This window comes from Tenrec ecaudatus, chromosome 5 (genome assembly GCF_050624435.1).
Source record: "Tenrec ecaudatus isolate mTenEca1 chromosome 5, mTenEca1.hap1, whole genome shotgun sequence".
Taxonomy (NCBI): Eukaryota; Metazoa; Chordata; class Mammalia; order Afrosoricida; family Tenrecidae; genus Tenrec; species Tenrec ecaudatus.
The window spans coordinates 132455430-132470399 of NC_134534.1; positions in this window are offsets into that span (position 1 = coordinate 132455430).

Genomic DNA, 14970 nt, shown 5'->3' on the forward strand with positions numbered 1-14970 from the left:
CCCAGGTCTGAGGTTCGGGCCCACCAGCTCTGCAGGAGAAGGAGGAGGCATTCTACTCCTGTAAACAGTGGCAGTCTCAGAAACCCACAGGGCAGTGAGTGGGTTTCCCTACCTCCTTGGCTCCTCATCTGTGTGTTATAGCCATGGTTGACCTTGTGGGCTCCTAATGACATTTGCTTGTTTTAATGGATCCACGCATGGATAATGTCTTTTAAGAATATATAAATGGAACAAGCCTTCTGACTGTTTTGCTCAGGCTCCCCCGTAAGAAAGAAGACCATGTGATGTTATCATCCATGTGGGACACTTTTGATGGTGAAAGACAAGTCCTCCATCAATTACTCAGGGACGACAGGTTGAAAATTGAGACTGTCCCTGGATGTATTGTCACCCAACTGTAAACCAAGTCATAGTTTCAGTGCAGAAAAGGAGTCTTCTTTCTGTACAAACAGAAGAAGGTCAAGGGGCACAGTAATTAAGTGCTCACCTGCTAACTAAGGTCAGCGGTTGGAACTTACCAGCTGCTCCATTGGAGAAAGATGTGGCAGTGGGTGTCCATAAGGAGTACAGCCTTAGAAATGCTATGCGACAGTTCTACTCTGACCTACAAGGTTACTGTGAGTTGGAATCAACTCAATGGCGATGACTTTATATAAAGGGAACCCAAATATTCTAAAGATGTCAATGTAACCATTTCATCATTTTACATTCTGGCGTGCAAACATTTTTCAGTAGAGGTTCATCAGCGTTGTACCATAATAGCGCTGAAAGAGATGCTCTTTGGCTTTTAATTTGCCCCTCAGCCATGACTCTATCCCTCAGCGAGAACTGACAAGGGTATCACTCCCAGAGTAGAGAAATTCATCTCTAAGCACAATGGAAAAACTAGCAGAACTTCTGGTAGACCATTGAATTTTTAGAGTAAACTTTCCAGATATAGAAAGCCAATCTTCAAATGTGGGTTTGAGGATTGAATGCATTTTTGAAATAACACTGAAATTGTTGTTTAGATAGTGTCGCCTGTGTGCTGTTGCCTGTGACAAAGGAAACCACAACATGCATATTTGTACCTCCAGCCTTATTCATAACTCAGCCTGGTGGGTAATGTAGCTGTCCCTCCAAATCCCCAAAGGGGATCTTTTTTATATGCACAGAATCCTTGACCTGGATAGGTTGAGGGTCACCAGGTCATAGCTGGTCAAGAGCAGGGTGAGCAAGCTATGGCCATTGGCTGGCCAAGTCCAGCCGTGCTCATTCACCTGCCTACAGAAGGGCAGTGGTGAGGGGTGCCAGACCGAAACTATTTACTATCTGGCCTGCAGTGGTTGCCTGGGGCTGGCATGACAAGCTAGCACACACTGGGTGCCATCAAGCAATAGAAATGTGGTCTCCCCTGTCCTGGCTCTGTCCCAGAGCCCGGCAACTGCCCATGGCCCTTGGTTAAAGGCAGCACAACCTCCATGTCGGCCTCCATCTTCACGTAGTCTTCTCCGCTTGGTGACTCCAGTTATCTTTTCCTCAGCGTGTTAGGCTGACACTGCTCCAGGAGGACGCCGTGTCAGGGCCCTATCTGCAAATAAGGCCTTTCAGAAGTAAGGGGGAAACGAAAGGGCTAGAACTTCACATGGTTTTAGAGGACAAAATGTATCCTTTAATAGGGTCCTTGACAGAAAACGTGGATGGGTCCGAGGCCCAGGGGGGGTCTGTTTTTCAGGGGACTGATGCAGGGGAGCATCAGACAGCAAGGTGCATTCTCTGTGGGCTCAGACAGTAAGCCAGAGGCCCAGGGAGGTGAAGTGACTTGTCCAGGGTTTCAAGGCCAAGACTAGACCGAGCGACTCCTCACTTTTGAACCCCAACCTTCTGACAACAGCCCACCTCTCTCATGAAGCTCTGAGCTTCGGTGAGAAATCAGCTACCTTGCTCGATCTTTGTGGCGCTCAGCTGACAGCCATCAGTCCCCTGGCCAGCGACATTGGGTGATGAATAATACAGTGACTTGGCTTGTCATCCGGCTTTGTCATCTGAGTGCATGCCAGGACGCCTTCCCCTTGTCACGGGCACCATCTGGCCATAAAGCCATGTGGAATTTCCAACAAATGGCAGTTGATGGGCATGGGACATGGAAATCTCTGAAGCGAGAGGCTTGTGGAGAGTGAGAAGGGTCATGTGTTCTGACAGGGAATCATTTATTCATCAGTTTATAATATTCAACATCCATTTTCTGGGCGTCTTCACTATAAGCCAAGCACTCCGCCATGCGTAGAGAATTTAGTCAGGACCGAAACAGACATAGCCTTCCCTTGAAAGTGAAAGAGGTAAACATTAAGGAAACAAACAGGCAGAGAAATAGATGGGGAGGTAGCTATACAATTGTAATTTCTAGGCTGCAGACACATGCTTACAATACAATAATGGCAAAAAGAGGCAACAATTATGGAGGGCTTATCATATCCCAGGGGAAAGATGAAGCTTTCTACTCCCATAAAGAGTTGTCGTCTTGGAAACCCACAGGGGCACTTCTATCCTGTAAGTCGGAATCGACTCCGTGGCCGGGAGGTGAGTATTTTTTTGCTGCTGTTGTTGTGTTGTGCACCAGAGACTCATCTGCGTTCTTTGTGTGGGACAACTCGTTTAATCTTCACAACAGGTCTGTTATTTTAATCCTTAGTTACAGGTGGGAAATGAGACGCAAAAGGGATCACTGGGTTACACAGCATCACGTGGCCAAGACGCGGGGAAGCCAGGATTGAACGCCACACAGTCTCACCCTGGAGGCCTCAGCCACAGCGTTTCTGCCCCCAGACAAGGGGATGCTGTGTTTTCCAGAAAGCCTGGTACAGGCAGGCATTCTGTACATGTACAGTGTATGTCTCAATGAGCAATCCCTGAAGGGATACATAGATCTATATGCTTACATATGTGCACACATTTAATATGTTCTCAAGGACTATAGCTGATGGAAAATAAATGCTAGCTCATCCCCCATTCCCCAATCTTACTGCCCCTGCCCCTCCTTTCTGAGTGTTTGAGTTAGTACCAGCAGCTTCAGCCCAAACACTTCTGCACTCCCGCATATGAAAGGTGAAATGGAATAATTAGACAGTGCTCATTCGATCAGTTAAATGAGTCTCAAGTAGGAACCAGAGAATCATAATTTACTAAAATGTTGGAAGTATTAGTATGCAGAGAGAATAATAAAAATAAGAAATGAAGCACTTTTAAGATTGCGGTGAGGAAGAAGGCAGTCGATCAAAGACAGAGGAGCATGGGAGAACGGTTCGTCGGCATTTCCTTGTACAGACAGGGCTGTCCCAAAGCACGTGCAGACTCACAAAGCAGCCCCGCTGATGCAGGGCCCTCCCTGAGCTTCATGCAGGTTCCGCTGGACGGAGGTGATTTCTCAGGTGACTCGGCAGCTGGGTGCCCTCCAAACCCATTTGAACTGGCATCTTTGTAAACCTGACTGCGGTAAACAAGTGAGAGGGCTTTTTGCCATCTAGTAGAGCCAGCCTGTCCCTAGGTAACAAGACCTATCGGGGAGGCCATTTCTGATTACCAGGATGCTTCTCCATGCCGCGTTTAATCTTTATCACCAACCTCCTCCTCTCAATAACGGATGCCTTGCAGGTATCTAAGCATCCACTTGGCTTTGGGGCTACACACGTGAGAGGGAAGGGGAGGATTCCTGGCTGTGAATATATTTTTTGAAATCCAGTAACTACCCACCGTCCTGTTTCAGTCTTCATGTGTGAAGGAAACATCATGGGCCCTCCTCACTCTTTGGCTGACTCGAGCGTGAGGACCCAGTATAAACGGCGTCCTCTGCATCGGTGGGAAAAATGGATGGTTGGCATCAGGCATTGGGTAGTGTGCACTGCGAGAATAGACCACGTCTGTTTTGCTTATCAAGGGAGTTGCTGGTAGCTCCTGTGCTCAGCTACTAACCTAAAAATTGGCCATCCCGTTTGAGTCCACCCAGCTGCACCTCGGAAGAAAGGTTTGGCAATGGATTTCTAAGAAAGCAGTCACTGAAAGCCCTTTGGTGGTTGCTCTCAAAGGCTTGGCCACATTAGGGAATTAAAACACACATGGGGCACTGGGAAGGAGCCCTGGTGACATCGTGGTCACACATTAGGCTGCTAATTACAAGTCAGTCGTTCAAAACTACCAGCTGCTCCATGGGAGAAAGAGGAGGCTCTCTGCTCCAGTAAAGAAACCCAGGGGGGCAGTTGTCCCCTGTCCTAGTGGGTCACTCTGAGTCAGAATCGACTCTTTGGCAGTGGGTGGAGAGTGGGACGGGGACGCCAGGTACTTGGTGACAACACACATTCAGCATGCTTCAGATCCAGTATCAAAACCCTTGAGTGCGGATCATGATGTTTAGGAATGTGACCCCGTCGCCATTGCTCTGATTCTCTTTTGATTCTGGGGAGCAGGTTCTTGGGGTGGGGTGGGGGGGACAAGAGCCAGGAGATCATGCTGCACATCAGACAATCCCGAGAAGAAGGATGAGGGCAGCAGGCAGTTCTGCCTTCGGGAGTGCATCTGAATGGAGGGCCTGCTGCCCTGCTCCTCCAGGAGGGGAAGGCAATGCCTGGGACTGCAGCCTTGGCCTCTGGGACTGAGGGATTGCACTTGACCACAGGGAGTTTCGCATGGGATTCCCTTGAGCACAGGGAAGCCCCTGATCAGGTCCTTGGGAGAGACTTCAGAAATCTGTTTATGATCAAAGGGTCCTCTATGCACCTGTGAAAAAGGACATTGGGGAACGGAGTGGAGAAGAAACTGCCTCTGAACTGCTAAATGAATATTTCTGCCTCAAAATGTGGTTTCACCTGAAAATCAGGGACCTGAGGGAGCACGGTTCCACCTGGACACACGGGTCACCATGTGTCAGATGGCCCCTGGCTTAACACTCACTGTGTGTGCCCAGCACAGGTGCGGCCCAGCTGGAGCTATAGAATAGACTATCCTAGAAATGGATGAGCTATTGTATAGCAGCCACGAGAGATTCCTGGGGCTGTATAGTGTAATTCTTGTTAATGGCTTGGTATTTACTTAGGAACTGTGTTCTTGTGAGTGTTTCAAAGAAGAGTCTGCAGGCTCTTGGGTGCAGGAAGTGAGAGTCTGGGGAAGGGAAGCGGGAGGGCGGGTGAGGAGAGAGCCTGGCAGGAGGAAGAGCCCAGGAAGTCCGCTTCCATGGCCTGTCTGCACACTGCCCCTGGAGGCAGGCGCCCTGCTCCGCTCTCCCCCTGCTGAGAGTGCCCTCAGGTGCTCTGCTGCTCCCAAGAGGAGGCACAAAGGGCAGTGGGTAGCGGGGGAGGGGTGGTGGTGGTGTGGGGCGGTGGGGGGTGGAGAGGGGGGCACACCGGGAGGCCAGTATCGTCAGAACTCCCCACCGCAGCCAAAACTGAAATCCGGGAGCAGCACCGTGGCAGGAGTAGGCCAGAAAACATCTTTCCTAAACACCTCTTCTAACTGAGATTGAAATGAAAGAAATTAAGTGGAGCATTTCATGTTTTTAGTATCAAGATATGGCACCCACGCGGGCTTGGGAGTCAGCAAAAGTCTAAATGGCAGAAACAAAGAATTAAAATGGCCCTGGGTTTGACCCCTCGACCTTGGCAGTACCCAGGCATGAGAAGCAGTGTGTCAGAAGAGGCGCTCTTTTGATTCGTATTGAAAGCGATTTTGCTTACATCCGAGAGACGAGTAGCTCAGTGGTTTTTCTTTTCAATGTTATTTTTCACATTATCGATGTAAGGCATGCTCATTCTAAAACATTTCGAAATCACAGCTAAGAAGGAAGAGGGAAGTTCAAGCCATTTATAGTTCTCATTCATACCCAGATTTGGCCGTGCTCTTTAAAAGCGAGGATGGCCAGACTCCGTCTCATGTACGTTGGACACATGACCAGGAGAGAGCAGTCGCCGGGGAAGGACGTTGTGCTTGAGGAAGTAGAGTCTGCGAAAAGGCGGATCCCTCTGTAAGATAGATTGACACAGTGGCTGCAGCGTCGTGACTGTACAGACGATGTCTGGCCAGTGGTGCTTTGTTCTGTTGCAGATGGGCTGGGGCTGAGTCCCAACAACTCCACAGCACTGAACCAGAAGGAACAGGGCCCTGCCCTCGCCGGTCCGTCTCTGTCTATTTAACACAGCCACGCTAGTCTCTTCATGTTGACCAGACAGAGACTAGAAACAACCGATAGTGGCAACTTTTCTCCAGTTAAAAATGCTCATTATAAAACATACATACACACACAGCATTCAGTGCAAAATAAACAGGGCACGTGTGTGTTTCAGACCACTCAGAGTCTCTACCATCTAGGGCAGCATCTGGTAGTGGAGTGGTTTCACGTTGGGCTGGGATCCACATGGTTGGCAGTTCAAAACCACCAGCAGCTCTGCAGGAGAAAGACTGGGCTTTCTACTCCCGTACACAATTACAGGCTCAGAGGACAGCCACAGAGGGCTGCTATGAGTCGGCATGACTCCATGACAGCGGGTTTGACAGTGACAGCAACATCAGTGCGCACACTTGTTTCTGGAAAGAGCCAGGGAGGTGGTTTTCAGCTTTGTGGGGTAAACATCTGTCACAGGTACTCTGCTCTGCCTTTGTACTTGAGAAAGCAGACGGCAGCAATAGATTTTTAAAAATGAGTGTGCCTGTGTTCCAATACAACATTATTTACAAAAGCAGGTAGCTAACACACGGGCTGTAGTTCGCCGACCCTTTTTCTAGGGAGAAGCAATAATAAGATATTTCCAGAAACACCTGTGTGGCACACGTTACAAACATAGAATCCGACGCTAGAAGCTGTCTTGTACCTATTTGTTGATTAACATCGGGTGTGTTCATAAAGGAGCCCTGGTGGCACGGTGGTTACAGCGCTTGGGAGCAGCTAACCAAAAGATTGGCGAGTCCAAGGGAGAAAGAGGAAGCAGTCCAACTGCTGGGAATAGTTACCCTCTTGGAATTCCCGTGAGGCAGCTCTGCACCGTCTGATAGGGCCATTGTCCATTGGAATCAACTTGACGACTCTGGGTGGTCGTGGCGATGTCTCAGGGACCCTGGTGCTGCACTGGTTAAAGTAATTGGCTGCTCACTGAAAGCTCGGTGGTATGAATGCACCACATGCCTGCCACCTGGGAGAACCATGTGAATGACAGGCTGCTGCCTCAAGAGCTGTGTCCTTGTAAACCCTCTGGGGCAGCTGTACTCAGGCTTATAGGGTTGCGATTGGTCAGAATTGGCTCAACAGCAACAGGTCTGGGTCTTGATATTATACTCCGAGGCATACAGGAGAGGCTTCGAAAAGTTCATGGAAAAATTCCATTATTTTTCAATTCCATGTTTCCATGAACTTTTCCAAGCCACCTCTTACAGTGGGGCAGGAAAATGGTGCACCAGACAGGTTTGGGTCCATTTCTCAGGGAGTTTATTACAGAGACACACGATTCGCATGACATAGTAAAACCCACGAAAACCTCTGCGAGAAGGAGACACGTGCTTCCCACTGAAAGGAGTGACAGAATGTGGTAAGGCTGCCCCCTGCCAAAGGCGGAAAGCATGCGAGACCAGGACAAACAGCTGTCGTGGGTTTCCAGCTCTCAAAGGCCCACTGTAGCACATTTCCAGTTGCTGACAGGTGAGCAGATCTGAGGAAGCTTCTCCTGTGTGTGCAACATGTGTTCAGAGCGGAAGACAATTGGGCTAAGGTGCGAGACCCCGACCTCATCTTTCTGTCAGTACCAAGGGCGAGAGGCAATCTGCGATAGAGAAGAAAAAAAAATCAACATTGCAACACATCCCCTACTAGAACCCATTTCCTTAATGGTTGGCTGGTTTAGGCTGCTACAAAAGCATTCTTGGAATTAAACCTTTGTGGAAAAACTATAATTTCATCATTAGTGTAAATTCCTTAAAATGAAGTAGCTGAGTCCAAAGCCATTCACACCTTTCCCAGTATTTGTCTCGGCATTGCCAAACTGCGAAACACAAACAACGAGCTTGTGCCAGCTCACACTTTCCCCACCTGAACTCTTATTTTTAATTCCATTGTACACCTGAGTCGGTGGCATGAGTTGACACAGTAAATTGAGAGAGACCTACATCAGTGTATGGAAATCAAGCGGTGTAGGAATTTACCTGTGGGAGAGCAGCCCCGTTTCAGATGCCTCATCTCCAGGGGCAGGCCTACTGTCCAATCCCATGTAACATTCTGAACTAAATCTTAGAAGTTCTTCAGAACCAATTGCCAGCAGTTATTAACTGCTTTTACCCAAATTCCACTAAGCCTCTTCACATGGGTTTAGCTTCAAAACAAAATCGAAATGAGGTCAAAAGGCAGGTAATTGGGCCTGACAGCAGAATAACCAGAGACACCTCGGACTGTCAGTCCCTGGCAGAGCCCGACTGTTGTGGAGTCTCCTGGAATCGAGGAGAGGTCTCAAGCTGCCCGTCCTGTTGGCCACACCGTGGGGCCAGCCTGGTGTGTGATGATGCGTTGGCACAGGGCAGGCATTCGGAACTTGGCACTTATTGCACAAAAGCCCATACTTCAGATTTCTAGAAAATGCAAAGCTCGGGCAGCCCTGGAACTGACAGCTGAGTGATCTGAGGTCAGCTCCTCCTTCACTTGGGCATGAGTTCTAGGAACAGTTCTACTGGGCCAAGCTCATCTCCTTTCTTAGCTCCATGACCTCATTGTGGAGGGTGCTGTGGGAAATTGTGGGGGCCAACTTAAAGCTACCCTATAGGACAGAGGAGAACTGCCCCTGTGGGTATGACACTGTAACTCTTCACAGGAGTAGAAAGCCTCATCTTTATTCCACAGACCGGCTAGTGGGTTTGAACTGTTGACCTTGAGGTTAGCAACCCAACACATAACCATGATAGGGTCTCTGAGTTAGCATGAACTCGATGGCAGTGAGTTTAGTTTTGATCCTCCTGGAGAGTCGTATCACCCTATCTAGTCTACCCTTCTTATTCATGTGCTTGCTTGAGGTGGTTCTGCTTTTAACCACTGTGCCATGGACTGGGGAAGACTGAGGAGAAGGGTTTGGGGGTGGGTTCAGCCCAATTCCTGTACTCCAGTCTAGGCTCGATTGAAGGGAGTCTTCAAATGCTAGCTGTATGTTTGAGGGAGGGCATGCCAGGTCACGGGGACAGCTTGGATTTTGATTTCTGGGCTTCTGCCCTCTCCTCTAGATCCATCTCTCCCACTCCTGTTCTGTTTGTTCATTGTCTGAATTTCTTTTTAGAACGTGTCAGTGCACCCCCTTCCCACAGTAGAGTTTCTTGGGCTGTGATCTTTACCAGTAGAGTCGCTTATGGCTTCGAACTACTCAATTTTCAGTTAACAACTGAACACTTAGCCATTGTGCCAGCAGGTCCTTAAACCTCGCTGTCCTCAAGTTGAGTTTAAATCACAACAATCCTATAGGACTGGGTAGAACTGCGCCTGTGGGCTTCTGAGACTATAAATCTTCACGGGAAGAGGGAGACTTCTTTTTCTCTCAAGGAGCGTCTGCTGGTTTGGAACTGCCGACCTTGTGGTTAGCATCCCAACGTGTGACCTACTGCACCACTGGGGTGCCTCAGGAAGAGCTAGTGGCTTTGCTCCAAAGCCAAGGAGATTGGAGTCGAAAGCTTAGTGGTTTGCTCAAAGCCATCACTAGTCAGTGGCAGAAAACAGGATTCAGACTTCCCTCTGACTCCCAATCGTGTGCCCTTTCTACTTTATAACTGTTGACATATTACTTTTCAGAACCCTCCAGCCCTGCCAGGGTGCTATCTCGGTGCTGCCCTCTTGATTGCTTAACCTAACCTAATTACCATACTTGTTCCTAGCCCATCTCTCCCACTAGTCTCTGAGGTCTGTGTGGGAGGACAGACGCCATTTCTCTCGAATCACGGTCCCCTCGCTGGCGACCTGCACAGGACAGGCACGCAGCAAGCACTTCGTGAGTCATCCCTGAATCTGTCCGTGGATAAGTGACGGGCCACGTTTCCCTGCCATTGCAGAAGTCACTGCTGAACTCCATTGTTCTGAAGAGGGTGTGCATCGGAATCCCACACATAGCCATTTCCCAACAACTGTAATATGACAAGCATCTATCCAATATTTTATTTATTTAGAGCTCCATTATGCAAAGAAGAAATCCACTTATGTGAGAGACTGGGGAAGAAACCTTCCCTCCCTGCTGGTGGCTCTCCGGCGCGTCCCACTCTCTCAGGCCAGCATGACGAAGCGGCCCCTGCCTTTTGTCAACACACAACCTGCGTGCGTCCTCACAACAGCTGGTGTCTGAGCTGGGGCTTAACCTGGACTGCTTACCAACATTCTTTTTCCTCTTGGCATATTTTATGCATTATGGAAGTGACCTGAATGGGGTGTAGCCTGCCAGGGCTACTGAGTGGGTACAAGACCGGAACTACCCCAGCCACTGGAGGGGAAAGGCAGCCAGGCTAGGAGAAAGCGGGGCTGGACTTCAAACCCAGAGGGGTGGTGACTGGTCTCAGCCTTCCCACTCACTGTTGCAACCTTGGGTGAGTCTGTTTCCCAGGAGTTTCTTACCTACAGAGGGAGGACAACAGGAGCGATCAGGGAGGCCTGATAGGTACCAATCTGAGGTCTCCATCATGCATGTCAGACATCGCTGATGCATCATGACGTCCATTCTCATTGATCCGGGCAGCTTCATAAACCTTGTCCCAGCACTCCTACATCTGTCACCCACCAGTTGCTTGCAGTTGGCCAGTCCCACAGTCCTTTCTAGATTCTCACTAAGATACCAGTAGTCATTGATCCGCTTCTGACTCATGGCAATCCCATGGTTGTCAGAGGGGAACTGTGCTTCCTGAGGGCTTGGTGCCTGATATTTCAGAAGTAGATTTCTGCATCTTTCTTCTGAGGTACCTCTGGGGGGGGATTAGAACCTCTGACTTTCCAGTTGGCAGCCACGTGTGTTAACAACTGCTTGCAGCACCCTCACACTCCCCGCATAAACATACAGAGCCTCTTTAGGGAGCCAGGTGCCAGGGTGAAAGGAAATTGCAATCAGATAATTCTATTTCTTAAAAATCTTCTCTCCTGAACCTGCCTATTACCTTGAGCATGAAGATATCACAGCTCATCCTCCGAGGGTCCCCAGGTGTAGAAAGGTCACTGGTGCCTTTCTGGCTCCTGGCAGAGACCCCTGGGAGGAGACCAGCAGGCCTGCTCTTCATGAAGCTGTGTTAGGGGGTCCTCATCAGAAGACAGTGGGAGAGAAACACAGAACTATTGGCTCAGCTGTGGAGATTGTTTCTTAGTGTCCAGCACCCCGCAAGTGGCTTTCCAGAGGACTGCTCAAATATGACTTTCTCCATGGTCATAGGGTTAGTGGTGATGCCCCGGTAAATTATTCTTTTCATGACAGATGTGCTGCTAGGTCACAGAGCAGTAGATCACTAAATGTATATTTAAAAACCGAGAACTTGCTTGCATGCATGAGTGCCTGGAAAGACATGGCCATGGATGAAGCCCGGTTCTGCTCTGATGAACATGGAGTTCTCATGGGTCAGAGGGGTCTCTCTAGCAACAGGCAATGTTTGGTGAGCGTCTGCTCTGTCCTAGGCACTCTGTAAAATGCTTGGCACATTCTGCCCTATGGCACCTTCCCCTTACTCTCGCCATTTCACTGATGGCGAGGGAGGTTATGTGACTTCCCCATAGTCACAAGTATGTTGTTGTTGGGTGCCATCAAGTCAGTTGTGACCCATAGCAACCCCATGCACAACATAATGAACACCACCGGGTCCTGTGCCATCTCACAATTGTTCCTGTGCCCAAGCCCATTAGTGCAGCCACTGTGTCAGTCTGTCTTGTCAAGGGATTCCTCCTTTTGCTGTCCCTCTACTTTACCAAGCATGCTGTCCTTCTCAAGCGACTGGTACCTCCTGACAATATGTCCAAAGTACATGGGCAGAAATCTTGCCCTCCTTGCCTCTAAGGAGCACACTGCTCCTACAGATATGTTTGTTCTTTTGGAAGTCCATGGTACTGTCAGTAATTCTTCACCAGCGCCCTACTTCAAGTGCATCATTCCTTCTTTGATCATCCTTATTCCGAGTGGGGTGAGTTCTCTGGAACCCAAATCCTCTCCTTGCCATCAAGACAATTCCTGCTCATCGCGACCCAGAAGGACAAAGTGGAACTGTTCCCCTGGGTTTATGAGATGGTACATCTGTATGGGAGGAGGGAGCCTGATCTTTCTTCTTTGGAGCAGCTGGTGGTTCTGACTGCTAGCCTGTTGGTTAGCAGCCCAACATGTAACCCATGATGCCACCAGGCATCAAAATAAGCTCCTTTGGATTAGAACTGCGAGCTTCTCAGCGCAGGTACAATAGGATGCATTCCTGTTGGTCGGTGGGGCCTTTGTGCCAAGTTTGGGCATCTTTGGGCACCCCTTGCTGTCACCTATGTGTGTCTGGTTATTAGGTCTAAATTTAGTGGTTTTATGGTGCGGAGGTGGAGAAGGTGATGCTGGAGTTAAAATACTGGTATCTCATTAAATTGGTTGCATTTAAAGATTTGAGAGGCCTTGAGGTGATAAAAATCTGAGCTTTGCATTGCATTAAGTAGAGTTATATAAAGCCTGTTGAATATTAATTTGGTAATGATTCACCTTACAGTTTTATGAGGCTAGATGTACAAAATACACCGGGAATAATTGAAGCCACAGTCTATAAAATGAAGTCTAGGGAAGAATAATTAGAAATGAAGAGAGCAAATCTTTGCCCACCTCCTTTTTTCATTGTTGCTGAAATCAAGCTACTGAAATCTCCCTCCTCTTCCTGCTAAACCCAGCACATGTCTTACACGATTACATGAAAATGTACTAAAGAACACACCGCTAATAAAGTACAGGTGTTTGCCGTATTATCGTCTTTATTATTCTTCGGGAAACCTCGAAATAGATGTATTCTGGAAACCTCGAAATAGATGTATTCTTTTTCTCAAATAATATATTTGTTCTTTATAGTCTGAAGATTTCAAAATTTCATTTCCAGGTTACATTGAACAATATACATGTTTGCATTCCTTGGGTAAATGCTGCTCCTTTTAGCTTCAAGAGGTGACTACTCCCACATGGAGGTGAGTTCAGTCCCATGAAGGATATGGTCACAGTCTTAGGGGCCCCCCGAGTTTCTGTCTGGCCAGTAAGCCTGGTGTCGCTATGATTTAGAGTTCTGTTCCGCATTTGATCCCACTCCATCTGGGACCTTCTTCTGTGCTCTTTTTCAGAACAGCTGTTAGTTGGGTCTGGGCTCCATCTAGGTCTCAGTGTTGTGGAGACTGATGGTGGTGTGGTCCATTAGTCCATTGGACTAATTGTTTCTGTGGATTAATTGTTTCTCTGTGCTTTATAAACACGTTCCTACAATAGTTCTTTTTAGTTCATCAGGTTCTCAGGAAACTCATCTTCTAAGATATTGATTCCAAATCAAAGCTGTGCTGTGTATTCACTGCGAGCTCTTGAAATAGTCCTTTTAACCCTTCAGGAGAGCATATCCATATCCATATCATGAATATAGTACATATATGTGACCAATCTCAGGGAATTTCCCTGAGAAACCAAAGAGTTGATGAACATGCAAGTGATGAGTACATTGGGATGCTGTGCAGAAAATTAGCTGTCTCTACCACTATGTAGTTCACTCTGCAAATCAAAGTGAAATCACCTTGAAGTAGGCCCATTAAAGACATCCTCATCCCAAAGGGGAACCTATCACAATGATTGACGTATAAACCCAGGGGGACAAGCAACAGAATGTGGGTGAAGGGAGACAGCGAATGGTGTAAGATATGAAAGTAATAATAATTGATCATTTATCAAGGGGTCACCCTGGTGAGAGGGTGGGGAGAGAAGGGAAAAAAGAGGAGCTGATACCAAGGGCCCAGGGAGAAAGAAAATGTTTTTAAAGTGATGATGTCCACATATGTACTAATGTGCTTGAAACAATGGATGGATAGATTGCGATAAGAGCTGTCAGAGCACCAATCAAGTGATTCATAAAAAATATAGATAAAGTTTCTCATACCTGGACACAGAACAAGCCCTCCCCATATTAAATGCCGCCTAAAGAATAGAATATCCTAACAAACTTCCCTAGCATTAAATCATATCCACCTGGCTGATTCCATATGGCTTGCTGATCAACCCACTCAGACTCTCAGACCTTCACTTCCAGCAGTGACAACCTCCACAATTGTTCTCCCAAGTCAAGACTCGCTGTAAGATTTAGCTGAGCTTGTCAACGAGGTTTAAATCTCATTTGACTGATGTCAGCAAAGGATATTCTGCTTTCAGATCAATAAGCTCCAAATCCCAGGCTCGAACTTAGTTCTAGGTGACACTGAGGATATTCATAGAGAAAGATACTGTCTCTTCTGCTAGTGAACAGCCTGTCTTCCAGCTAACAAACTCAGATTGGGCCCTGAATGGAGAGGGAACATTGAAGAATTGGGTCCTGGGATGTAATCTGAAACAGCACGTGCATTCATCTAACAAATGGTTGCCAAGTAGCTACTGTGGATATTGCCCTTGGATCTGGGAGTTCAGCAGTGAATAAGACCACCAAGAGCTCTTCCCTCAGGTAACTTGTGATCCAAGTAGTGGGAACAGCAAGGGCAAAGGTCTTGCAGTCAGAATGAGATTGAGGAAAAGTAAAGAGGTCAGTGGGGGAAGTATTGGCGCCCTGGTGGCATAGTGGTTACACGTTGGACTGCTAACTGCAAGGTCAACAGTTTGAAGCCATTAGCTGCTCCTTGAGAGAAAGACTAGGCTTTCAATTCCTCTAAAGGTTTAGTCTTGGAAACTCACAGGGGCAGTTCTACCCTGTCCTATAGGGTTGCTATGAGTTAGTATCAACTCAATGGCAGGAGTTTGGTTTGGTGGGCAGTATCAGGAGGAAAAA